Source organism: Caretta caretta, chromosome 10, assembly GCF_965140235.1.
Source record: "Caretta caretta isolate rCarCar2 chromosome 10, rCarCar1.hap1, whole genome shotgun sequence".
In the NCBI taxonomy this organism is placed as follows: domain Eukaryota; kingdom Metazoa; phylum Chordata; order Testudines; family Cheloniidae; genus Caretta; species Caretta caretta.
The window spans coordinates 64,581,884-64,609,648 of record NC_134215.1 but is presented as its reverse complement, the minus strand read 5'-3'; the positions used below and the strand labels follow the sequence as shown (position 1 = coordinate 64,609,648).

The window sequence follows — 27,765 nt, the reverse complement described above, 5'->3', positions numbered from 1 at the left end:
TGTGCTTTGGCCTTCCTGATTTCACTCCTGTATGCCCGAGCAATATTTTTATACTCTTCCCTGGTCATTTTTCCAATCTTCCACTTCTTGTAAGCTTCTTTTTTGTGTTTAAGATCAGCAAGGATTTCACTGTTAAGTCAAGCTGGTCGCCTGCCATATTTACTATTCTTTCAATGCATCGGGATGGTTTGTCCCTGTAACCTCAATAAGGATTCTATACAGCCAGCTCTCCTGGACTCCTTTCCCCCTCATGTTATTCTCCCAGGGGATCCTGCCCATCAGTTCCCTGAGGGAGTCAAAGTCTGCTTTTCTGAAGTCCAGGGTCTGTATTCTGCTGCTCTCCTTTCTTCCCTGTGTCAGGATCCTGAACTCGACCATCTCATGGTCACTGCCTCCCAGGTTCGCATCCACTTTAGCTTCCCCTACTAATTCTTCCCAGTTTGTGAGCAGCAGGTCAAGAAGAGCTCTGCCCCTAGTTGGTTCCTCCAGCACTTGCACCAGGAAATTGTCCCCTACACTTTCCAAAAAGTTCCTGGATTGTCTGTGCACTGCTGTATTGCTCTCCCAGCAGATATCAGGGTGATTGAAGTCTCCCATGAGAACCAGGGCCTGCGATCTAGTCACTTCTGTGAGTTGCTGGAAGAAAGCCTTGTCCACCTCATCCCCCGGTCCGGTGGTCTATAGCAGACTCCCACCACGACATCACCCTTCTAAATTTAATCCAGAGACACTCATGTTGGAAGATGTTAGTTTGGGGCAAGGCCTCCAAGGGAAATAAGGGGAATATATAAACTCTACTCTTTTCCACAGGTGGAATATATTCTGAAAGGAAGCAAGCTGTGCTGTTGGGTTACCCTGAAAGTTATGAGTTAGTAAACCTACTCCGTTTGATTCGTGTAATCTTTTTGCTTTGTAATATCTTTTGAGGCAGACACCTGATCACCATCTGAACCAATTGCAGAGAGATGTAAACTTTCTTTCTTTCTTTCTTGCTTGCTTGCTTGCAAATTGGGTTTCCTGGGAGGGAAACCTTTTTTGTGTGTATATGGTTGTGGCTTTTCTCCTACCTTCCATTGCCCCTAGTGACTTTATAGAGCAGGACCTTATACTAATAATTTAATCTCTCAGAACGGCTATTTATCCACTCCTAAAATGTTTATAGTGGTGACAGGTTTCAGAGTAACAGCCGTGTTAGTCTGTATTCGCAAAAAGAAAAGGAGTACTTGTGGCACCTTAGAGACTAACCAATTTATTTGAGCATGAGCTTTCGTGAGCTACAGCTCACTTCATCAGCTGTAAAGGGTATTATGAGACTTAACTAATATTTGTAAAGCATTTTGAGATTCTCAGCCCTATTTAAGTGCAAAGTATCAGTGTTAATCTATCCTACTACTAATGTTTATGATGTTTTACTCATTGGACTTGGGAGTGTTAGAAAGGTTTGAGCAAAGGAAAGATCTTATTTGCTTCCCAGCTTGCATAGCGCAGTATATGCTAGAAAATGAAAACTGGGGAAGTTGTTTGGCAGTAACCAAGCTAAAACTTTTGTTCCCCAGCCAAGGGCAGTTTAACATTCATATCAACATGTTATAGATAAGGGATGACTTGATGTCTGAGATCATAAATTTTTTTAAGTAGCCGTGCTGTGTCACATTTCTTTCTGATCTGCACTTAAATTTTCATTTACTTTTATATGTTGCTGGCTGAGGGCCACTAGTTTTCCATCACGAGAAATGGTTGCTGAATGAAATTTGTGCATCTCTTCAGAGCAGGGCAAAAAAGCATTCACCAAAGCAAGTGTTTGGATCAGAAAAAGAGAGTAGATGGTTCTGTAGGGAATATCCCTTGTAAAACAGTAGCATAAATAAGTCTTCTGTCAGCATCTGGTGTAATGTCTTGATATGTATTGTCATGTATTATATAATTATCAGATTTATCAGATTTATCTTTCTTCTACTGATAAGGGACACTGCAAGACTTATAAGTTCATATTTCAAGTTCATCTAAAGAGTAGTCTGATTTCAAAAGTACTGAGCAACAAGCAGTAATCTTGATTTAAATCAGGCATTTCATCTGAAGTCGGCTTCATCTGGGTGCTTGAAATACTGAAAATCAGGCTATTGAGGAGCCTAAATTTAGGTTCCAGTTTTTAAAAAATCTTGTACGACACTCCTTGAGCAAGGGGTCAGGGACATATTCTAGATCTTCACCCAAGAAACTTAGTTTAGTTAACTCAAAAGATAGAGCTACTGATGCAGAAGGATAGTCTGCATGACATGTGACTGGAGTATTGAGGGGTATGAAATGTATGAACAGTAAAACGTATGAAAAGAGAAATGCCCATAAGGTAAGATCCTGGACTCATTTTATTCTGCAGGAAAAAATGTGTGAAGGGTGGGGGTGATAAAAATTGTAATTAATAAGCAGAATTTTCCTTTCACCAGCCACACTAGATTTATTTTCTTCAGTATAAAAATGCTGATGGCAAAACATGTGTGGCTGGTTTCTGAAACTGTTCAAAAATCCTGAACCAGAGATTATTGGGCTGCCAGGATTAGTGAGTGGAAAGACTACCAACTTTTTGGAGATGGTTACTTTTTCTTCTGCCAACTGGTTTTCTTTCCTTGTTGTTGCCAGTGCCTTATCTTTTTCTCATTTTCTATCTCTTTTTATCTTGTGATATATTGGTGCATTAACTGCAAACATGCTAGATGGGGTTGTATTTCTTTAATTATACCAGTATACAAGCCCGAAGACAAAATTTACAGATTTACTTTATCTGTTCGCCCCTTCAAAAGTCACTAATTTCCCATGTGATGTGGGAAGAAAAGGCAAACATGTAGAAACCTGAGCCATGTTACAAAATTCACCCAAAACAGTCACAAATCTATCATCACTGTTGCAACCTCTATATAAACAATTGTTGACTCAGCTGTGCAGCAGGGATTGGCCAGGGCAGTCCTTGGATGTTCAGCATTCCCTTCTCCTTTGTGTGTGCAGACATCAAGGAGTGAGTGCCAGATTTCATGGGTGCTGGCCTCTGTGGTGGTCAGTAACCACTGTGGGTTCCAGTGTGCTTGGAAGAGATCCTCTTTATGCAGTGACTGGTATCCGCTGCTTCTGCATAATGGAACGTGGGCTTTTGCAGCTCTTCTGCCCCAGTCTTCCTATTACCAACCTACTAAATAAACTTATTGACAATGTTTGATTAACCTCTGAGGTGAGTCCATTTTTTCTGGCAGTATTGCATCCTAGGGCTTGGTTGTCTGATCCCATTGTGGTTGTTGCCTAACTGAGACCTCCTATGGCAAAATAGCAAACTCAGTGCACCGTAAGTCCCTCCCGTCTAGAAGTTGGAGGCATCGCCTATTCCTTCTCAGTGTGTCCATGACAACGTCATAATACCGTGAGGAAACTTCATGAAACACCCTGGCTGTTTGTAACCATTGATTTCTATCATATAAGTGCATTGTCATATTCAAGAAGAGGTGGCAACTCCTGGGACCCCAAATCGTACTGCTTTTTTTGGTCTAGCTTTTTTATCTTGACTTCTGCAAATCCCTAGTTGTGGCAGTTCAATGATGAGACAGAACACAGCTTTATGCAAGAAAGCAGGCTGGTCAGCTGAGATGGGCGTTCTGCCCCCCGCCTTCCACCTTCTCCTTTTATTATATTTCTCCCCCCTAAGCATTACACACTGCTACTGCAAAAAGATACACAAAGGAATGTATGACGTTGATTAATATACTTAGTTGCATCTTTTAGCTATTACAATCCTGGTTCTCAGGCCTTGAGCCCAGGCTAAGAAAGCCTCCCGCAGTTACTGTCCCAACAATCAAGTTTTCATGGTTCATATCTAGCCCTTGTCCTTGGATAGAGCAATGTGTGCATTGCTTCTACAGAACAGTCAAGGTGTGCCCTGCCTGCTTCCAGGTGGAATAGCTAAACATGAACCCTTCACCTAGTTCCTATGACATCAGCTTCTATCATTACAGGCATTCTTGTTCTTGGTGTCCTTTTTACCAAAATGCCTGCAGGTGACATAAAGAGATAGATCTATCTATCTCTCTCTCTCTCTATACATAGAGAGAGAGAGAGAGAGAGAGAGAGAGAGAAGGAATATCGGGACTCATAGAAACTATCGTCAAACCCCTCACCACACAAAGGGTCAGCTTCCTCCAGGGCACCACTGACATCTTCCACAAACTGCAATATTAAAAACCTCCTTCAGAACACCATCTTTGCCACCATGAATGTCACTTCCCAATACACCAATACCCCTCACAATGACGGCATTACTGCCTGCCTCAAATATTTACAAGACAATGGACAACCCCCAGAAATCCACCCCAAACACATGGCCAAACTCATCCATTTCATCCTCACCCATAAAAATTTTACATGCAACAGCAAACACTTTGCACAAATTATGGGAACGGCCATGGGTGCTAGGATGGCTCCCCAATATGCTAACCTCTTCATGGGCCACCTTGAAGAAGAATTTCTGAACCAGTGCACCATGAAACCAATGATATATCTGTGATATACTGGTGATATTTGCATCCTCTGGACAGACTGCTTAAACGCCTTCATAGATTTTCACCACAACTTCAACAACCACCAGCTATCCATTAAATTCTCTCTGGAACACTCCCACACTAGCATCAACTTCCTGGACACCAGAATCAGCTTCAACAATGGAACCCTACAGACAACTATGTACAAGAAATCCATGGACCACCACACCTACGGTCATAGATTCAGTAACCACCCCAAACACACCAAGAAATCTATTATTTACAGCCAGGCACTCAGAATATGCTCCACAGAATATGCTCCTAGGAGAAAGTCTAGGATATGCACCGTAACACACCCAAAATCACCTTCCACAAACAAATCTCCACCAGAGAAGTAGATCGCATCATGGAGTGGGCAATCCAAATACCCTGAGAGAAGTTGCTTCAACACAGAAATAAAACACCCTCTGACTGCACACCCCGGTTGTCACCTACCACCCCACACTGGAACCCATACAGGCAGGGGTGAAAGTAAATTAAAGGACTTACCGGTACTCCAGAGTCCTGAGCAGGGGGGCGTGGCCTCGACCAGAAGAGGCGTGGCCTCAACTGGAAGAGACGGGGCCTTTAAATACCTGGGGCCTTTAAATCACCCCCAGAGCTACCAGCTGCAGAGGAGGCTGGGAGCCCCAGGGTTCAGGGGAGATTTAAAGGACTCCGGCTGCCGCTACCACAGCAGAGCTCGGGGCCTTTTAAATCACTGCCAGAGCCCTGCCACCGCAACCCCAGGGCTCTGGCAGTGGGGCTTAGTGGGTGCTTTAAAGGGCCTGAGGCTCCCCGCAGCGGCTCCGGCAGCACTTTAAAGGGCCAGGGTTCCGGCCGCTGCAGGAGCCCCGGGCCCTTTAGAGTGCCAGCCTGGGGAAGCCGGTCCGGTCCGGCATGGTGTATTAGCTCTTGCCGGTACACCGTATCAGACCGTACCGGCTTACTTTCACCTCTGCATACAGGGTAACAAATAACTACATACTGGATGGGGACCCCATCCTGAAAGAAATCTTTCCTGAACCCCCACTTCTGGCATTCAAACAACCCCCTCCCCAACTCTCCAAGCTCATCAGCTGTAAGCTTCCCACAAACCAGGACACACCAAATCAAAGGAGTGCCAAACCCTGCCAGAACAACAGCTGCAAAACCTGCAGATATGTCTGGTATAGTGATCAACACTTCCCACAACACACCTTCTAAGATCCATGGACCCTACACATGCTTATCACAACATGTGGTATACCTCATGCAGTGCACAAAATGCCCCAATGACAACTATGTGGGTCAAACTAGACAATCACTATGCTCTCTAATGCACTTACACAGGAAAATGATAAAAGACAAAAACACCCTATTACCTGTTGGTAAACACTTTTCACAGAGCGATCATTGTCTATCTGACCTATCAGTCTTCATCCTCAAAGGAAGCCTGCACAACACTTTCAAAAGATGAGCCTGGGAGCTTAAATTCATTACTCTGCTAGACACTAAAAATCCTGCCCTGAACAGAGACACTGGATTTATGGCTTAGTTCCACAATCTATAACCCATTAACCTCCTCTTTTAGTCCTACGACTGCAGATTCATTAACGGGCCGCTCTATCTGGAATGGTCTCACAATATGCGCAAACTGCTTTTGATAAACTGTCTGTTCCACCTTGCATTTTGGGAGTACCTTTCCCAGCCCTGAAGAAGAGCTCTGTGTATGCTCTAAAGCTTGTGTCTCACCAACAGGAGTTGGTCCAATAAAAGATATTACCTCACCCATTTTGTCTCTCTAATATCCTGGGTCCCACACAGTTACCACTACATGCAGGTTACATAAACACTTCTTAAGAGCCAGTGTATTGACATAAACATATACTCATGCCTTATAACTATAACATTTAAAACGAACAATTACTGTAGTTGGAATAAAAAGGCTTGATAATCATGATACTCTTATGGGCAATGGTAGGTATGAGAGTTAAGGGTAATCAAACAATGAGCTCTAGAGCATAAGCTGAATGCTGGCTGGGCTCCAGAGAAATTGTTTTCTCAGCTGGCTATGGTAGATGCCTTATGGGGTAAAGGTGTCTGTCTTCCTCTGAACTATTGGGCATTGGCAATGAAGGCATTGCAGTGCACCATTGGACTGAGCCAATATGAAAAGCCTATGTTGATTCCAGATATGCTCTGTGGTATATGTAGGGATGAATGCTAGGAATTCAGTCTGTTGTCTCTTTGCTGTAACTTTAAATGTAGAAGTGTCTCCATGGGCAGCTATGAAGCAGATACCTTCTTGGTTCTACAGTTTAAATGCAGAATGTTGCAGAGGAGAGTGACTGAATTCTTGCTCTTTTGCTCTGATTTTTGTGGTCTCAGTCCTGCAAGAAGCCTTCTCCCATTACAGGCTCAGCCCATGTAAAGCTCCTTGCAGTATCTGGGCCTATATTTTTTTGCTTGTTTCCATAATATGAAATCCTCTAGACAGACAGTTGCATGTCTTGCTCATTTTCAGAATCAGTTTTCAGCTCTGTTCAGCTAGGTAAGACAAGGAGAATGGCATCCAAGTGGGAATTTTCCTGTCAATGTCTAGCACCTGTTCTTATTGGTGTTGATGCACAAGCTGCTGCTGCTTCTCCCAACAGAGGTTAGGTGAGTTTAATTTAAAGAAATTACCACTGAATTTTTAAGACTGTGAATTATTAGCCTGAATTTTAATGTACTGTGCTTAATTTCTATACACGAGCCTGATTCTTATCTCCCTTTACACCAGTAAAACTTGGAGCAACTCTACTGAAGCCAGTGGGGGTCCCCCAGTGTAAAGTGGGAGGAGAAGGTGTCACAGCAAATCTATTTTTCCTCCAGTGCATATGTCCTGTTGACTAGCAACAACATCCAACCAATGTGACAAACTAGATCAGTGCTTTGCATTGTTCTTGATAAATGCAGTGAGGAGACAGAATATTAATACAGTGTAGAGAAGTGAGATGAAATCACACCTAGTGTGGGCTTAATCCACTAGTGTGAGTATAATAGAGTGCAGTTTGAACACACTGCTGCAGCTCTGCGGGCAGCTGCACTAAAGAAGGAAATTCACCTCAGAAATACAGCAGAAGGGAGCAGGGCTCACGTGAGTTCTCCAGGCACAGGATGCTCAGGGGATGCACAGTATCAGCACTTAGGTGTCCTGGCCAGATCCTCTCTCCTGGTCTCCCTGACCAGTTTCCAGACTACATTAGCTGTCTCCATGCTCCCCAGATGAGTGGGTGTTGCAGGAGGCTTGTGCCATGACTTCTGTTCACCCTGGGACAGACCTTCTGCCTCTGTGGTCCCTCAGTCTGAGTCCCACCGTCAGAAGTGAATCAAGGCCAATGTTTATGAAGAAGGAAGAGCCTGATTCTCAGCTGTTTTGCACCTTGTGCAATCATTTACTACATTGGTGTAAAGCCACTGCTATTCTGGTTGGATAGTGTTGTACACCCATCTTGCACTCACGTTGCACAGGTATAAATGGCTACACAACGAGCAGGGCAGTGGAGAATCACACCCAAAAAAACTCATGCACAGGTGATTTTCTACTGAAAACATTGGAGGTGTCTGAAGGTGAATCTACCTGGGATAATTCAAACCTCCTAATTCCCCACCAGTGATGACTGTACTAGAAACAAACCACTGACACCACTATGTCCCCTAACCCTACTCTGAGCTTTCTGCACTGGAGCGTCCATTGTTGCTTTGATTGGCAATGAAACAGATCGTAACTTGAGAGTTAACATGTTCTTTGTTAGGCTTCAGAATCAACATTCCAATGAGAAGAGCTGTTTGCTCCTGTATTGGTGCTATTGTTTTAAGCTGTTTGTAGATTTATGAAGTGCGGGATGCTTCTGTTTACATCTAGTTGACCTCTAAAAGGGTATCTTCACCACCTTAAATACTAGAGAGAAATTTTCTTTTAAAATGAAAGTTTAGATTGCAAAGCACAAGATGAGGTCTTACCAAGCCACAATGAGCTGTCTCAGTTCAGTCACTGTTTATAGGCTGCAGAGTGGTCTGGCCACACTGGTCATATTTCATTTACTCTACTCTAACTATTCATGGTATGTAGATTTTTGGTTTAGGTTTGTTTCAGTTGTCAAATCTTTTTTAACCCCCATCCCCCTTTTTAAAGCAGTTTACGTTTAACACAGTACCGTACTGTATTCGCTTTTTTTGGTCTCTGCTGCTGCCTGATTGCGTACTTCCAGTTCCAGATGAGGCATGTGTGGTTGACTCGTCGGTTCATAACTCTGCTGTTCACGACTCTGAGGATCTAGTGTAGCTGAGAGGTTTTTACATGCACAGACATTAAGGAATTTAGAGTTCTCCTTTCCAGGTAGCTGTCAAATTAGAACCCTTGAAAAATCTTTACTATTATCTGTATATGGTAATCATGGCACCAAACCCTTCTGCCTCCTGTTTCTATGCTTCCTCATATGCCTGGAATATCCCCCTTCTCCACTGTGCCAAGCTTCTGTGCACCACTCTTAAAATCTGCTCTCAGATTAGCCTTCCTCTTGCCCCCATGGTAAGATACAATACCTTTAAAAAATGCCCCCAAACCAAATAGAAGAATGTTTAAGCCAAACAGTCCAAATTACACAACTGTCACCCTACCATTCCCGTGCCCTTTTTAATAAATAAACGCAGTTTATGATTAGGGCCCTATCCGACAAGGTGCATAGAGCCCTCCGCTTCTAATGAAACTCAGTATTCTGCAGGATTGGTCCTTACATTGTAAGTGCTGTCAGACAAGAGACTTTGATTTCTATATGTAAAGCATGTTATGATATGTTATGCATGCGTGCATGGTGCTGTATATAGAAGGAATAACTGTCATACCTCAGCATATGCATTTGTGCAATATGGCCAAGATCTGGTTGGTGTGGGTAATATATAACTATGAACTTCTTGACTTTTCCCTATATTTTTTTACGTTTCATTAAGGGGATGCAGAAGTTATGATTTAGTGTCTTCATGATCTTTGTACCTGTAGGTGGCAGCATCTTCCTGCTCTATCTGCAGCCGAATGGCCAGTTTTCACTCTTCTGAGTTGATTAGGAAACTAAAGATCAGAGGTGAGGCCATCCAACCCCTTCCTAAGGTTATTATTGTCTTTGGGTGAGTCTTCCGTGAATTGAAAAACTTAACACCTGTTCGGTACTAGCTGTGCTCCTTCTGCATTTTCATTCTAAACATGGCTCCTCCTTTTTTTTTGTCTGTTTTTTCCTCTAGTTCGTTAGTTTCATTTTGTTCTCTGCTCAGGCTTCCAAGATTTAAGATCTGTGGGAAGCTAGAGATCAGAGGCTTAGAGAACTGGGTCTATTGAAATACTGGGAACTTGCTGCATAAGCAAAGTTTTCAGTGAATGGGCATTGGGAAGCCTATGCATCTTTTTGTTCCTGTCCGTAAGAATTAATTTTATTGTTGCATCCGAGAAAGGTCAAAAATTGCATGAATCAAAATGCTGATTTTTGACAAAAGTCATTCTGATTTCCATAGTACCCCTCGTCATTTGTTGAGCGTAGGTGGGCTTTTACTTTAAAAGGGCCATCAGAAAAAGGAGGAGAAACATTGCTGTCAGTCCTAAAAATTATTTGTATTGCAGTAGTGCGTCAATGCACTAGACACTGTACATGCATAAAAAGAGAGCAGCCTTGCCCCAAAGAGGGTCATTTTAAAAAGACAAAAGAAACATACAAAAGGTAGGGACAGATAATAGGAGTAATTAAAATTTTTTATAAATGTGTTATCAATTCCTAACTTGCAGCTAATAGTTAATAAGCCCAGACCTGTCTACCATTAAAAGTGTAAAAATAGATCTCTGACATGTATGGAGGGAGGGTCCATGAGGCTCTGTGCTTTTTTGTTAGTTTTCTCACATAAGATCCCGTTCTTCCTCCAGCAAAGATAGGAGAGGCAACCACTCCTAAGCCCAGACCTACTGAAGCATGCTCCAATCAGGTGCTGCAAGCAGCCAAAATCAGTGGCATATTAATGCCTAGGCCAACAAGGCCTAGGCCTAGGGCGGCAAATTTATAATAGCAGCCAGTGGCTGCTTCCCCCAGTGCCGGTTCGCACCCCCGTCCCGTCCCCAACTCCACCCCTTCCCCGCCCTCATTCCCAGTGCCCTCCCTGTCCCTACTGGTCCCCTTCCCCAAATCCCTGCCCCGGCGCCGCCTCCTCTCCTGAGCGCGCCGTGTTCCCCTCCCTCTCCCCTCCTTCGCGAAACTGTTTCACACACAAGCACTGGCAGGGAGCGGGGGGAAGCAGGATCTGGCGGCGCACTCAGGGGAGGAGGCGGAGGTGAGCTGGGGTTGGGGACGGCAATTATTTCTGGGCCTAGGGGTGGCAAAATCATTAATCTGCCACTGGCCAAAATATAGGGATGGCCCCTTGGACACTTGGGCTAGCTAGGAGCCATTTCAGTGCCCTGATGTAACTTAGAACAGCCAAAGACCTGTTCTTAATTATACCAGCTGGAAAGGTCCCCCTAGGGCCGTTAAATTGGCTAGGGATTGCTGGAGCATAGTGAGCTCCAGCCACAAAGAGCCACCCTCAGCATGCCTCCTCTGGTGGGGAGGAATCATAGAATAGAATCATAGAATATCAGAGTTGGAAGGGACCTCTGGAGGTCATCTAGTCCAACCCCCTGCCCAGAGCAGGACCAATCCCCAACTAAATCATCCCAGCCAGGGCTTTGTCAAGCTTGACCTTAAAAACTTCCAAGGAAGGGGATTCCACCACCTCCCTAGGTAACGCATTCCAGTGTTTCACCACCTTCCTAGTGAAAAAGTTTTTCCTAATATCCAACCTAAATCTCCCCCACTGCAACTTGAGACCATTACTCCTTGTCCTGTCATCTGCTATCACTGAGAATAGTCTAGATCCATCCTCTTTGGATCCACCTTTCAGGTAGTTAAAAGCAGCTATCAAATCCCCCCTCATTCTTCTCTTCCGTAGACTAAACAATCCCAGTTCCCTCAGCCTCTCCTCATAAGTCATGTGTTCCAGACCCCTAATCGTTTTTGTTGCCCTTTGCTGGACTCTCTCCAATTTTTCCAGGAGAGAGGAGAAGGTGGCATGTACCCTGCTACACTGGCACCAGCTGTATTCTGCCCACCAGCTGTATTCTGATTCAGTTAGGCCAGCTTCCAGTGTGTGAAGCAGCTGGATTGGTGCGCCGAGGATCTAGCTGACTGTGTTTCAACTGCTAGTAGTTAAAGTCCAGAAGGTCACTACCACCACCAATACGGCTTCTGGTTATGTAGGTTTATCTCCTTCATTGACACTGCCTACCTGTCTTCGAGGAACTACTGCTTATCTCAGCAGTGTTATCACACTGCTGCTCCAGATTTGTCCTTCACATATGGAAGTGAGACATATCTATGTTTACTATACCTGTATCGGGATCATATCAAGGGGTTCCTGGGTTGGTAGCTGGATCCCCATAATGACCATTTTCTCAGATGGAATGTATACAGTCTCTACTTTTCATGTCAAAGGACTTATAATAGTCCACTATAACATCTTTCTTTGCTTGAATGGATGACAAACTGTTATATTCTTTCACCTTTGTAAATAAGGAGGATTCAGAAGTCTTGTTTGCCCTTTTCATAATGACAGGAAGAGTCACAATTTGCAACACTGCCATTTCTTGATGGCTCAGACATTGTACGTTTAATGTGGTAAGACAGTCCCAAACTGCAAAACTTAAATACCATCATGTTCCTAAGCGTGGGCCATGGGGTATTTGGATCTGGGATTTTGGTCCCATTTCTGATATGGCATTTGGTTCATGAAGCTCAAAAGGGTACTCTGCCCCTCTTGGGTAAGGGCATTATTTTAGAGGATGGCTGCATCACAAGATGAGAGAGCAGAAACTTCAGCACTGCTAGTCACCAGTCACCAAAACTACTCTCTCTAAAATATTGACCTAGCCGACCAGATACAGCCTTAAGCTGGTGAATCTGCAGGCTAATGTTTAAAACAGGAACTCCTTCATTTCCAGCTATTTAAAGCCACTTGCTATAAAATGTCTTCAAACTTGCAATGATGAGGTACTGCTTCCCATTTCCTGTTCAGTTAACGTCACCTAGACCAGCACTACTACTACCATGCATGAGTACTTGGATGATATTGTTCTCAACAGTGAATAGCAATACACTGCACAAGTGCATACACATTTGCTGTTACAGTAATCTAGTCAGCACCACTCTCTCCCCTGCTGCAACGTTGATATTGTTCTACATCAGCCACTTCCTCCAACAATTGAAATAATAATCCTGACAACTCTTAAGGTCATTCCTGGCAACTCCATGATCCACTGAAATGTACCCTTCCACATGGAATTGTGATAAAGTCTAACACACCAACACTTGCAGCTCATCCAGCGTGGACAACACACTTTCTGTATATCTCTGCTTTGAACATACGAACATAAGAATGACCGTACTGGGTCAGACCAAAGGTCCGTCCAGCCCAATATCCTGTCTGCTAACAGTGGCCAATGCCAGGTGCCCCAGAGGGAGTGAACCTAACAGGTAATGATCAAGTGATCTCTCTCCTGCCATCCATCTCCACCCTCTGACAAACAGAGGCTAGGGACACCATTTCTTACCCATCCCGGCTAATAGCCATTAATGGACTTAACCTCCATGAATTTATCTAGTTCTCTTTTAAACACTGTTATAGTCCTAGCCTTCACAACCTCTTCAGGCAAGGACTTCCACAGGCTGACTGTGCACTGAGTGAAGAACTACTTCCTTTTATTTGTTTTAAACTTGCTGCCCATTCATTTCATTTGGTGGCCCCTAGTTCTTATATTATGGGAACAAGTAAATAACTTTTCCTTATTCACTTTCTCCACACCACTCATGATTTTATATACCTATCCCCCCTTAGTCTCTTTTTTGCCAAGCTGAAAAGTCCTAGCCTCTTTAATCTCTCCTCATATGGGACCCATTCCAAACCCCTAATCATTTTAGTTGCCCTTCTCTGAACCTTTTTTAATGCCAGTATATCTTTTTTTGAGATGAGGGGACCACATCTATACGCAGTAGTCAAGGTGTGGGCGTACCATGGATTTATATAAGGGCAATAAGATATTCTCCGTCTTATTCTCTATCCCTTTTTTAATGATTCCTAACATCCCGTTTGCTTTTTTGATTGCCACTGCACACTGTATGGACGTCTTTAGAGAACTATCCACGATGACTCAAAGATCTCTTTCCTGATTAGTTGTAGCTAAATTAGCCCCCATCATATTGTATGTATAGTTGGGGTTATTTTTTCCAGTGTGTATTACTTTATATTTATTCACATTAAATTTCATGTGCCGTTTTGTGAGCTTGGTATGCATTTTTTGAGATTGGTATGCATTAACTGATTGTGGGTGTCTTTTCCAATAGTTCCACGGAAAAGCAGCAGAGACTGACTGAATCTGTGTGAGTTCCAACTAGGCCTGAGATAATGTAACTGAACTATGACACCCTGTGCCTGTGTAGTTCCTTCATATTATGTATGCTATGTACAGATCAAATAGAACAACAGGCAACAAGGATGGGAGCCTGATCCAGGAATACAGTAAAATAGTGACTTGCAGGTGCCTCGTGAAACTGAAAAGGAAACTGCAGACTGCAGCCACTTGGACTGTGGGTAGACCGCTGATGTAGAGAGAAATAAAAATAAGGATTAAGTGTCTGGCTGTATGGGGAAAATAGGCTTGGTTGACAGCTCACTAGAAAACTGGCTGTCCTGTATCAAGAGACTAGAACAGTGTATAATCATAGAACCGATGAGAGAAAAGTGGCAGTTTTACTGACTGTGATGGGAACAGATTGCTTGCCTTTGGAAGTGACAGGTAAGGATACTGAAGGGAAGCTGAAAACAGTCTATGTGTTCTATATGGCACAACCTGAAACACTGCCAGCGACAACTGGCGTGGTACAATGTAAAACTAAAAACTATCCAGTGCTGGCTAAAGTATATGACATTATGAATGAATGGGCTTGTGTGCACACATCATATAAAGGTACACTACAGGTGTATTGGATGGACAAATAACTTCGTTACTTTCTACTTTGAAAGTGTGGCGAATTTTGTTTTAACTGTTAAAAGCAATAACTCACCCAAGGGGTCCTTCTGGAAACATGGAAAGATTGTTCCCACAAACATAACTCAGTGCGCAATACCCTTATTCCAGGGCCCCTACCTCCTTTATTACTATGGGTAGAAGAATTTACTGTGATGGTATCCACTGACTCCTGTGGCTATAAACTCCTGCCAGGTTATACTCCATGTGGGTTACACTCCAGGTGGCAGGGGTATGGCCTTTTGCTATGACTTGGGGAAGTGATAGTCTCCTTTTCCTGTGCACCTTTTTGATTCTTTCTACAGCTTGTCCTAGCCACTAGTTCAGTGCTCTTAGCATCTCTTACCTATCTCCAGTGTGTCGCCTCTAACCAGTCTGCTCCCCGTTTGATCTCATGAATTCACTCAATGATCCAGTCCAAGTATAGTAATGCCTTATATGTTTCTCTGTTTTGGATATAAACCTACATGGATCCAAACAACTTGTGGAAAAAAATTGCTGAGTTTTGCACCACTCTTAATGAGGGAATAAGGATTTTGTTAAAGCTGCTTCCCCATGAGATGAAGTTAAAGGTCGATGGTCTACTGTTGTTAACTGGTCAGATTTGGGGATGTGCCAGACTGTCTCATTAAAGATAGGTTTCAGAGTAGCAGCCGTGTTAGTCTGTATTTGCAAAAAGAAAAGGAGTACTTGTGGCATCTTAGAGACTAATAATTTTATTTGAGCATAAGCTTTCGTGAGCTACAGCTCACTTCATTGGATGCATTCAGTGGAAAATACAGTGGGGAGATTTATATACATAGAGAAAATCACTCTCGTTACAGTGTGTATGGTAACAACCATTGTTTCATGTTCTCTATGTATATAAATCTTCCCACTGTATTTTCCACTGAATGCATCTGATGAAGTGAGCTGTAGCTCACGAAAGCTTATGCTCAGATAAATTTGTTAGTCTCTAAGGTGCCACAAGTACTCCTTTTCTTTTTTCATTAAAGATAGGAGAAACTGCTCTTGTCTTTTGCCCCTGCAGGTGCCACTAAGAAAACAAACATATAATCACTGAAAAATTAAACAACTCTTGTATTATTGGCTTCTTTGCTAATTATGCTTAATGCCTTTTCAAATGCAGTGGAGCTGTGTGGGGTTTATTTTATTGATCACCTGTCATTTGAATTAATTCTGCTTGCATGTTAACATTTATATGGACATGGACTTCCCTCCCCCATTTACCTCTTAGTGCATGTTTTTATAGATGTGAGATTAAATCCTCTGTTTATCCACAGAACATGTACAGCACAAGCTAAGGCAATGCAAGCTTCTCGTTCACTGCCTTTCATGTGTGCCTCAAACCTGACCTGGAAGGGACCCATCTTTAGGAGCAAAAGGGGAACTTGGTCTCTGTGGTCCTTTCAATAATTCATCTTCCAAGCTAGTAATTTGTGGTGGTGTGGACACTTATTTGCTAAGGAGAGGACGAAACTATCAAGTCCATTTTCCCATAAGCCAAACGGCCACTCATGGTAACAGCTAGAGCTGGTTGAAAACGTTTGATGGCACAGTTATGGCACAGTTTTCCATTGGAAAATGCTGATTTGAGTAAATCCAGATGTTTCATAAGAACATACTGATTTCACCAGTTTTTGACAGAATATTATCAGAATGTTTCATTTTGATAAGGTCTAAATGTTTTGACTTATAAGTCAAAACAAAATATTTTGAAATATTTTTGTTTCACTGAAAATTCCTAAATTTTGACTTCTTGTCCTGATTTGGAATGAACCAAAATTTTGGAGATGCCATGGTTTTGGCCAGTTGTAGTAACAACTGTCTGTCTCTATCAACCTAGGCTGGATTCAAACTAGAAATTGACTTCTTTTCAATAAAAAGACTGGTTTCATAAAAGCAGTTATTTTTTCATAATGTACAATTATGTTTAATGTATCCACACAGACATGTTTGGAGTCAGTCTTACATTGTGCTTATCACTTGTCTGCTCCCATTGACTTCTGTGGGAGTGAAAGGTAGCTCAGCACCTCTTAGAATTGGGTCCTTAATATCCAGAGGAATATTTTTCTAATTATTAACTCCCCTCCACACCCAGAAAGTTCCTTTATGTTGCTACTAAGGCTGGAACTTTCAAAGACCCTGAAGTAAAATGCCCAACTCTGACTGACTTTCAGTGGAACATAAGTGTTCTACTCTATCAGACGTTTTAGAAGATCTCAGTCTGAATTACTTAGTTATTTTAAAACCTATCTTTTGTAACAGGTGACAATTAATAATAATAGAATGAGATGCAAAGTTTCATGGGATTGTTGGGGCAATTATTTCTATAGTTTAAATGAGAATCTTGTTATAAACTGTGGCACAGACATACAAAAACTTTCCAAACATCATCATTTTTCAGATTTCAAGAAGTTGATGGTTCTACTTGAGTGATAAGATCTCCCATTCAGGGCTCTGTCAGGAAATCATAGACAAGGATGTGTGTTTTTTGTCTCTGTGTATGGGCTACTCATCAGTCTCCATTGTAATTTCTAGTAAGAGACAATAAATTGAATTACTGCTATTAAGGCACAGTTCAAAACAATCACGTTGAATATTCAGAATTGCATGCTTTTTAAAAAACAGTTTGTACCATGATAAAGGAATTTGAAGGACATAAATCTTCATTTAAATAGTATTAATGGTCTGAACTGAACACACAAAAGCCAGGAAATTCATAGCGCTGGTTGATACACCTTCTATCACTGTCCTTTGAGGTAGCACCACACTCATGTATAAAAGCAGTGACCAGATGTCTTGTTTTCTCATCAGTACAATGGGGATACTACCTACTGCAAAATGTTGCATTGTGAGGATTTATCTTTGTGAAGTCCTACAGAAGGAGTAATTGTTTTTTGGTGTCCCAGATAATTATAGGGACTGACTTGTCTAATAGTCTGTCTGAATGACTTAAGAAGTACTAGAAATCTTTCAAATGCCTGTTCCTTTGATTTCCAGACATCAGAGATTCAAATGGTTTGGATAAATGTCTGGACTGACCAGAGCTTCTGTATCTTTGAGGGTCACCATAAACCTAGATGAGATATGAGAGAGCTTGCTTTCTGAAGGATTCCAAAGCACTTTACAAATTGACCTACAAACTATAGAGACAAGGTGGTAAGGCTTTCAACTGGATGAAAGAGACACGTTTTCAGGCTACACCAAATTCTTCTTCAGGGTTGGAAAAGGTTTTCAGAGTGTCACAGCTAAATACAAGATGGAACAGATTGTTTCGCATAAGTATTACAAACCATACGCAGATTATAACAGACACCGCTAGGGTGGTACACTGCTTCTGGTTGAAAATGCAAAATACTACACAACAGTTTTGGGGAGGAAGTTAAAAACAGTCTGTTTAAAAACCACAAGGAGAATATAGGGAGACAATGTAACTGTCAATTGGAATTTGGCCATTACCTGGGGATTATTGGCCCTCTTCTTACACAAGGTTCCATGTGAACTGGGATCTTCTGTGTCCTCAAAAGATCAGAGCTGCTTTAATATCTTGTGTGGAAAATGGCGCCTCCAACAACACAATCTTGTAACTTCATATTGGGGAATTGAAGCCTCAGAGGGAAGAACAACCAGCACCACAAACACAAATCAGCATAGCTGGTGAAAGAGCACAACATATCAAACCACCGCAACTTAAAACAGCAGCCTATTTTGAAGGTTTCTTTGACAGCCTGTACCTGCTGTAGCTTGAAAGATCTGAGATTACAGTACAAGGTTGTCACGGTTCGCATTTAAAAAAATACTTGGAAACGTTATTTTAAAATGTCTTTTAAAAAATTCAGACCTAGAAAAAAGCCTTCATTTTTGATAGTTAGAAGTTGCTCCTTGTATTTTTGATTGCTTGTCCCTGGGTCTGTATTAATCTTCTACCTTTGCTTTCTACAGTAGAGAATTCATAGAGATCACTTGGATACAGGAGGAGCCTTTTCTCATCCTGCTTTCAGAGTAACAGCCGTGTTAGTCTGTATTCGCAAAAAGAAAAGGAGTACTTATAAATTGGTTAGTCTCTAAGGTGCCACAAGTACTCCTTTTCTTCATCCTGCTTTGTTGTCTTTCAGGATCAAATATGAACCAGGCTGTTGCTACTAATTTTCTCATTTTCCACCTCTTTTCCCCCAGCTCCCTCCCCAACCAAAAAATGAAGCTTGCTTGAGAAATTATTTTCTCTACAACTATAGAAACCTGTCAATGCTCAACTATGACAAAAGATGTAAATCTTAATGTACAAAATAAATTTCCAGTGTATAGTACCATAGAAATAATGGAGCCACCCATAATAATGAAAGAGATAGAGGTACTGCATTAGTTTACAAGTAGCGATGTTGCTTTCACCTAATAATCATATTCAGGCTATCACCAGGCCTATTTGCATCATGATATACTGGCACTAGATTGGCTAATGATATACACTATACAATTGCTAAAACTCATTATAGTAGTAATTTAGAAACTGATCAGTGCAATTTGTGCTGAATCAACCAAAATCTTGTTCCCAGTTTCCTTTTAGTTGTTCTACTGATCTTATTTAAACATCTTGTCATTCCTGTATTTGTTTTTGTCATTCAACAATATAAAGAAAGGAATCTCTGGTTGTCTTTTTGGATGACCTGATTCAACCTAAACATGAAACTTCTCTTTAGTTTTAAAAAATTCGCAAAGTTTTCCAGTCACATTGATCAATTTCTTTAACTCTATGACATCTGTTAAAGGACATACAGTCTTGCTGCACCGTCCATAGGAATCTCTATCCCTTTCAAGCAGTTTTTTTTTGGGGGGGGGGCGTTGACATCTCAAAAAGCTTTTGGGCTTTTTGACATCTCAAAAAAAAATTTTAAATGCCAATGATATTTTTATACCTTTTAAAAATGTCTAAAAAAGTTTCAGTGATTTTTTTTGTGACTCGCTCTGCTCACACTCAACTTGACATAGAGAGAGTTTCAAGGGGCTGTATCAAATCTGCGCCAAAGTTCTCCAACTATCCTAAAGGTTTGTTCTCCTGACTCATCACTATTCACTGTTTGTTTGGTCTAGATGCTCCCCCATGTAATTCTGGTTGATGAGTTATGACTTTGTTTTAAATTACGTTACAGGTAAAATTACACACTCAAAAACCTGTACAACTCTTAGGAAAAATCCCATTTGCTGGGCATTAGTAATCTTTCCACTAAATCCCTTAAAATGGACCCAATATAGTTGGTTAACCTTAGAAGTAAATGCAAGATACATACTTCCCCCCCAAAGAATTCTACATAATAAACTATTAGTTTTATAAGGTGTTTTATTAAAACAGCCAAAAAATTCCAATTCCCACAACCATGTTTACTCAGAAATAAAGGTTTTCCCAGGCGCCAGATGACAACTGTGGTGCCACTTGCTCTGTTGTCCCACACCAGCCCTTCATTTTAGTGCTGGTATGGTGGCAGGGTCCGGAAGGTGACAAGCTGCAAATGCATATTTATCCAGCTGAAATATCTGTACCCTTGGCAGACTCAAGAGACACTGGTTATGGCAGATTTAGACTTCTCTGACTATTTAGCACAGTTGTACAGTTAAGGGGCTATTGGACAATTTTGTCAAATTTGCTATTTTTTAGTGACTCATCTATAATTCTGGGAAAGGAGCACACTGTTAGCCATTTGTGAATAAGTGGAAATCTTCTTGGTCTCATAAGAAGTACTTCTGTGGTTAAGTGGGGTTGTTTCTCCCGTTTGTTTAGGCTTCCTATATAAAATCTTTGTTGTGACCTTAGAATGATCCATATACCATAGTTCCCCATTGGTGGAGCGCTCTTTTTATATTTTTCCCAAAAAAGTGTTTTAAGAGGCAAGGGGCTTAATTACTGTTATGCCTAGTTTACCATGTCATTGTTAATTTAAATAAAACAGGATCCTGTAAATACAGCAGGCAGAGCTAGAGTTTCATGTGTGTACATCTAGACTTTACATAAATCACAGATATATAAATGTGATAGTCATAGCTAAGTGTTAAACTGCTTTTATTTTTCCACTTTGGCCCACCTCACCTGCACTCTGCTCACTAATCTCTCTTGGGGCTGCTTTCAATAGACTCTAGAGCAGCTTCAAGCAGCTGCTATTTAAATAAGCAAAAGAGAAACTTCTCTCTCTTCCCCTCACCCCCCACATTAATAGTCTAAGGTGCAGCAGAGAATATTCAGTCCTGCATGTATAGCAGGTGTGCAATATCTGTTTACCTATCAGGCCTATAGATGGGGGCTGGTTACTGTTAGAAAGAGGAGACTCCCAGATTTCTAAAGGGACTACACTTCTATTTTGACGTGAAAATCACAAAATCATTCTATGTAGAATGGTTTATGGGTAACTTTTGGACCTTTTAAAATTTCATTAGTTATCCTTTTCATCTTGTACAGTAGGAATGATAAGAGTATAGTACTGAGAGAGCCCAACTTTACAGGGGGAGGCAAATAAATAGTACCAATAATTTTTTTAAAAAGCATTTTCTTTTTAAATGCTTTATTAAATATGAACTGCAATATGCAGAATGTGGTACTAAAGACTATATTGGTCCTTGCTTAGGGTGACATGCAGGGCGCACTCATCTCTTCTGCATCCCATATAAATGGCCATCCAAGTTATCACAGCGTCATGTACTGATGCATATAAAATTATGTACCCACACAGTGAAATGCATGTCTCTGAGAGAGGCTGTCAATTGTCCAAGAAAACTTAGCTTTACCTTTTAAAACTGATTTATTTCAAAATTCTAGTTGGTACTAGTGTCAGTCTGCTCTATAACAAAATGCCAAATGTTCTATATTTTCTTCTTTTAATCTAATTTAATCTGTATTAAAGCACCGCACTGGCAGAATTTTCATAATTTTTTTTATACAGGCAACCAATAGAAAATACATAAGTGCTGCAAATATAGTAGCTTGTTCTGAGCAGAAAGTCTTAAAACTTTTAAACTAGTTACAATGGAGAGTGGTAATCCTTTTGATTAAACCTTCCTTCCCATGTTATATGTTGGTTATTATGCAATATTTTTCACTTTCAGCTGAAAACCGTTTTCCCAGAAAATAAGCTAGACCTTGCTTTGTGGAGATGGAAATAAAGGGCTGGTTGTATTGACTAAGTAATCTGTTTTCTTATGACTCTAAACAAGTGGTAGTTAGAATGTAACACTGGAAACAACAGTAATTTACTAATCAGGAGAAAATCATTTGTTACTGAAACACACCCCATGTTTATTGCAAAATGGATTTAAAGCACAACTTAAAATATTGGCCTCAACAGATGCTCACAGTTGTAAATTTAATATTTGCATATATATGATGAAGTGATGTAGAGCGGATTTTACTGATTGAGGTCTCTGGAAGGCAGAGATGATAGCAAGAAATGAGTGGGTAAAATTAGCTGGCCACTGATGTCTGAACGGGAACACTGAGATTCTAAACAGATCCCCACCCCACCCACACCCGCTAGGGAAAATAAAATTGGAGGCTAATAAAACAAAAAAAATAAATCCAGATATTATGATGGAAATAAAATAATGTATTTGAAAACTTACCTCTGTGTGCCAATACTAAAGTGCTGAATTTCACCCAGCAAGAGTAACATACTGAGTGCTATAGATGCACAATTGTGGGGTGGCAGTCACAAAGTACAGTGCATCACAGACAGAAGCTTTCCCATAAAAACTGGTTTCAAAAACCTACCTTACAAACAGTGAAAATTTAAAGTATTTTTGTCCTGTTTACACATTTATGCACATCCTGCTCCTACCTTGTGCTGCATGTGGTAATACATATACTCAGGTAGCTTTAGAGTGGCTGCAGCCAAGCTAATGCTGGTATACTCAGATGGAAAAAACTCTGCATCTCAAGTTCTGTAACAACAGACTTGGCAGCTCATAAGCCGTGTTCCTGCTGGGAGCAGGTGTCTTCAGTTTCACAAGATTACATTTTATTCATGGGTGCTCAAAATGCACTATAGCTGGTAGCAGGTCAAACAGGACTGAATTTTTAAAAAGACTCTCGTAAGACTTTGGTAATGAGGTTGAGGTGGTTAACAATGACATGTGAAACTAATTACCTGTTTAGTAATGTCACAATAATTCACCCATTCGATTTGACTGGAGCCATGCAGAGCACAGACTCTTACAGACCTGGTTTCCTGTTGTTCAATGATGGTGTGTGAGCTGTTTTGCTAAGAAATGCCCTGACACACCACCCCCTTCCCGAAATCATGTAACTGTTACATCCTGGATTTGAATTTGCTGACTGTAGTAGAGATTCAGGAATTAGACTTGTTTACATGCAGCACATGTTGCTGTGGGAGCAATCTGTTTTCACTCAATAGGATAAACTGGACACCCAATGGAAGAGTTAATTACCTGAGTGCTAATGTTTTCAGACATGTATGTAATGCATCAAAAATATTATTAATACTCAAGTGCTGACTGACTGTGTAAAATCAAATTATCGCTAAAAGTTTTACTGTTGAAATGTGTTTTGGTGTGGCTTGCAAAGATGCAGGTTACAAATGGCAAGTGGCACAGGAAACAAGCAATGAATTTCTGAATACAGCCTGTTTTCAATTCCTGAAACAGTAAAATTTTGATCTTGGGTCACATTAGTTGGGGTTCAATTAGCAACCTGATATGATTCCCTGACCGGGTGCCCTCAACACTTACCTTAGGATAAAAAAATGATCCTTCTAAAACTGCGTAAAGGTCAAGGAGAGTTTTAAAATGTTGACTTTTTTACCTTTATTCTGCAAGCTTTTTAAGTATAATAGTTTCCAGCTCATAAATCACTTAGTTGGTCTGAATTTGCTGCTGTCACTTGATTATATCAAGAGACGAATCTTTCCAAACAGCTAGCTCTTTCCTACATGCCTGATCTAAAACCCACTGAAGTCACTGATTGTCTTTCTGTCAGACCCTAATCATGCCACTATTGAGATGTGTGGTCTAGCCATTAAAAAAAATAAAATAATGCATTACAATAAGAAATAAGTTTCATACCACCAAGCAAAGGCAGGGGCGATGGTTTCAGAGCTGGAGAAATTGAGGTTGGTTGCCTGCTTGTGTACAGAGGACCCCAGAAGCGTGATGGTGTGCTACTGAAGATTAGTACCTGTCTGGGAAGTGAAAAATCACTCTCTTAAATAAAGGTATTGAAAAGCATAGACGGCTTCATCAAAACTAGGCCTGCTGTATTTGTCTGGGCTGAGTCCCATTTCTAGCTAGTCTCAAATGTGTTCAGCAGCCCAGTGGAAACTAGGCATGCATACTTTTCACCAGGCTGGTTCTAGGGGTGGACACAAAGGGTGGTTGCCATGGGCACCAACTTCCGAGGTGAACAGTTGTGCAGTGCTGCTTAGCTCTTGGCTTTTTGGGGGCATAGGGGGCTCGGTAGAGGGGGAGAGGCAGGGTCAGCCGAAAATATTTTCTGCTCTGGCTTACGGAATGGCTAAGGCTGCTCCTGCCTTTCACTCACAAGTTTTAAAGGCACTGACCAGGAAACATTCCCTTTTCACCCAGCCCAATTGTACTATGTAGGATGCATGTGTACATCCTGCAGGAAATGGATTTACCCTGTATGCAAAGCTTCCTAAGACAGGCAGCCTCACAATTCAGAATGATAAATGTTAAAGTAAACCTTTAACAGACGCTTCAGGATGAAAAGTGCACTGCAGGTTGTTGCATATTTGATGCCTAGGAGATATCAGGAGGGCAGGTTAACCTCTCTTAGTGAAATTATATTGTTCTGAAAAATGATATTGGAAAGCCCCATGCTGGAGTCTGAGAAGCCTAAGGGGCTATAGGGAATGGAGATGATGGGAAAACTGAAAAATGGCCCAAGTATTCAATTGACAATTTTGAATGCAAGTTCTAATTTAGCTTTATTTTCTCAGGAAAGAAGGTGAAAACAGTCTAGAACAGGTATCAACAACCCAGATTCAGGTACATTTTTTCTTATTATTACTTATGACAGTACCTACTATGCTGTGCTAGGCTTTCAAGCACCCATGAGTATGGGCCCTGCCCCAAAGATTTTATAATCTGAGATGGGGTAGGCAAACGTTTTGGCCCGAGGGCCCCATTGGGGAATACAGATTGTATAGCAGGCCATGTTTCAGAGTAACAGCCGTGTTAGTCTGTATTCGCAAAAAGAAAAGGAGTACTTGTGGCACCTTTCTACACCCCCCCCACCCCCGACGCGCTGGTTAAACTTGGATTTATGCTGAAAATGGCCCACCTTGATTATCATGCACATTGTAAGGAGAGTGGTCAGTTTGGATGAGCTATTGCCAGCAGGAGAGTGAGTTTGTGTGTGTATGGGGGTGGGGGGGTGAGTAAACCTGGATCTGTGCTGGAAATGGCCCACCTTGATTATCATGCACATTGTAGGGAGAGTGGTCGCTTTGGATAAGCTATTACCAGCAGGAGAGTGAGTTTTTGTGTGTGTGTTTTTTTAAAAAAAGGGGGTGGGGGGGGGGTGAGAAAACCTGTATTTGTGCTGGAAATGGCCCACCTTGATTTTCATACACATTGTGAGGAGAGTGGTCACTTTGGATGGGCTATTACCAGCAGGAGAGTGAGTTTGGGGGGGGGCGGAGGGTGAGAAAACCTGGATTTGTGCTGGAAATGGCCCAACTTGATGATCACTTTAGATAAGCTATTACCAGCAGGAGAGTGGGGTGGGAGGAGGTATTGTTTCATGGTCTCTGTGTATAAAGAAAAGGAGTACTGGTGGCACCTTAGAGACTAACCAATCTATTTGTTAGTCTCTAAGGTGCCACCAGTACTCCTTTTCTTTTTGCGAATACAGACTAACACGGCTGTTCCTCTGAAATCTGTGTATAAAAAGATCTTCTGCAGTTTCCACAGTATGCATCCGATGAAGTGAGCTGTAGCTCACGAAAGCTCATGCTCAAATAAATTGGTTAGTCTCTAAGGTGCCACAAGTACTCCTTTTCTTATAGCAGGCCATGAATACTCACAAAACTGGGGTTGGAGTGCGGGAGGGGGTGAGGGCTCTGGGGTGGGGCTGGGGATGAGGAGTTTGGTTTCAGAGCCGGAAAAATTGAGGTTGCTTGACTAATTGTGTACAGAGGACTCCAGGGTGTAGGAGGGAGCTCTGGGCTGGGATCGAGGGGTTTAGAGGGTGGGGTGGGGGATCAGGGCTGGGGCCAGGGGTGCAGGTTCTGGTTGGGGGGGGGCGGGCTCTGGAGTGGGGTTGGGGATGAGAGGTTTGGGGTGCAGGAGGGTGCTCTGTCCTGGGATCGAGGAGTTTGGAGAGCAGGAGTAGGATCAGGGCGGGGGCAGGGGGTTGGGGTGTGGGGAGAGGCTCAGGGGTACAGGCTCCAAGCAGCGCTTACCTCAAGCGGCTCCCAGAAGCAGTAGCATGTCCCTTCTCTGGCTCCTACACGTGGTGCGGCCCCTGACCCTGCGCCCTGCAGCTTCCAGGAACCATGTGGTGTGGCCCCCAACCCAATGCCCCGGCTGGAGTGCCGGAGCGGGACAAGCTCTAGAAGCTCGCGGTACGGCTTAAAACGGCTCATGGGCCATAGTTTGCCCATTCCTGATCTAAGAGGTGCATACTTAATTTATCCTATATATGCTTTTAGCTTCGTTCAATGTAATCCCATTGGCCCATCCTCTTTCATTCTCTATTTGTCAATAACAAAATAAACCTGCACATGCAAATATTTCTTTTAGTGTATAGGAAGACAGAATCACTTTCCACTCGATCAGTAAATATCTGACTATCCTACACTCAAGAAAAATAAATGAGTCTGGTATACTGACGGCCTTTCTGGCTCTGCACGTTCTTTTTTTTATGCTGGCTGTCTCATCACAACCAGCGGTAGACATGGAAACTAATTCATTGTTTTAGATTAAGTTTCAGTGACGCTTGTTCTGTATGTATTGGAAATGGCACTTTCACATCCAACCAGAGGCTGACAAATGAGACTATTAAGAGTAATTTTTTCAAGAGGCGATCACTGCTGTTGTTGGGGAAATCAAAGGTATCAACACCCAGACTTTGGGAAACTTACCTAAACCTCCTGAGGCTAAATCTAAACCTGCTAAGAATTTGGCTAGAAATCTTCTGAGAATAGACTTTCTCATGAGATTCCTCTCATATCCTGACAGAATTTCTTGGAATATTTCATCTCTTTTGTTCTCAGTCCCCACAGGAAGAGGCCTCTGAAAATGAGCTGGGGGAGGGGGGAAATAGATCAGCAAAGAAAGAGATTAGTTGTCAAAACTATTTTACATTTCAGAGTTTAGTTAAGGTTCTATAATACTCACTCACTGAAACCAAAGACTTTATTGGGACACCACAAATAACTCTAGTACACCAGGCAGGATTGAAATTTCAAACAATACCCTTCCACCTCCCACCCCTGAGGTACAATGACATAAGTTATCTGTTTTGTTATTATCACTAAGATAAAGATACATCATCACCTATTGGTAGACATGCTGTCTGCACTGTTCGTTACAGTTCACTTTGTTTTAGAGGAAGGTATGGGTCAGTTCTTAAACCAATTTGCTCATCCCTACTCGTTTGATCCTACTTAGAAATGGGCCAAATCAGAGCAGTGGATTCCAGATCCAAAACGCCTGTTTCATTTTGCAATCACAAAGTTTTGCAAAGTCAAAATGGTTTGCCTGCACTATGCCTAGCCTTTGGCTCTGAGATGAGGAACCAGCCACAAAGCAAATATGGTAAAAATGATGTTTTGATTTGAGGCAGTTTACCACTCAGCACCGATCAGAGGTAGGTTAGATATAAACCCATTTTAAAAGTAGCCCACCAAAGAGTAAGAGACTTGTAAGAAGTTAGTCCTTTGCTCATGGGAATTCCCACTAGAGAAGCAGCTTCATGAAGTGAGCAGCAGTGATTGTTATCAAGGATGGCTACTGAATTATCCAAAATAATCTGATGTGAAACCTATATCATGTTCCTATTTTTGAATGAAAAAGGCCTACACACGTCTGAAGTGAAATTTCTTTCCATTTTGAAGCAAAAGGTGA

The 27,765-nt window shown here is 41.8% G+C and overlaps 1 long non-coding RNA gene across 1 annotated transcript in view; it reads left to right on the top strand.

The window, feature by feature from the left end:
* The window catches only part of LOC142073396 (uncharacterized), a 171,664-nt gene that overhangs the window by 53,611 nt on the left and 90,288 nt on the right, over window positions 1-27,765 (top strand). The window contains exon 2 of the long non-coding RNA XR_012670245.1: window positions 24,633-24,681. This is a non-coding gene — a long non-coding RNA (uncharacterized LOC142073396). The remainder of the gene's footprint in view (window positions 1-24,632; window positions 24,682-27,765) is intronic.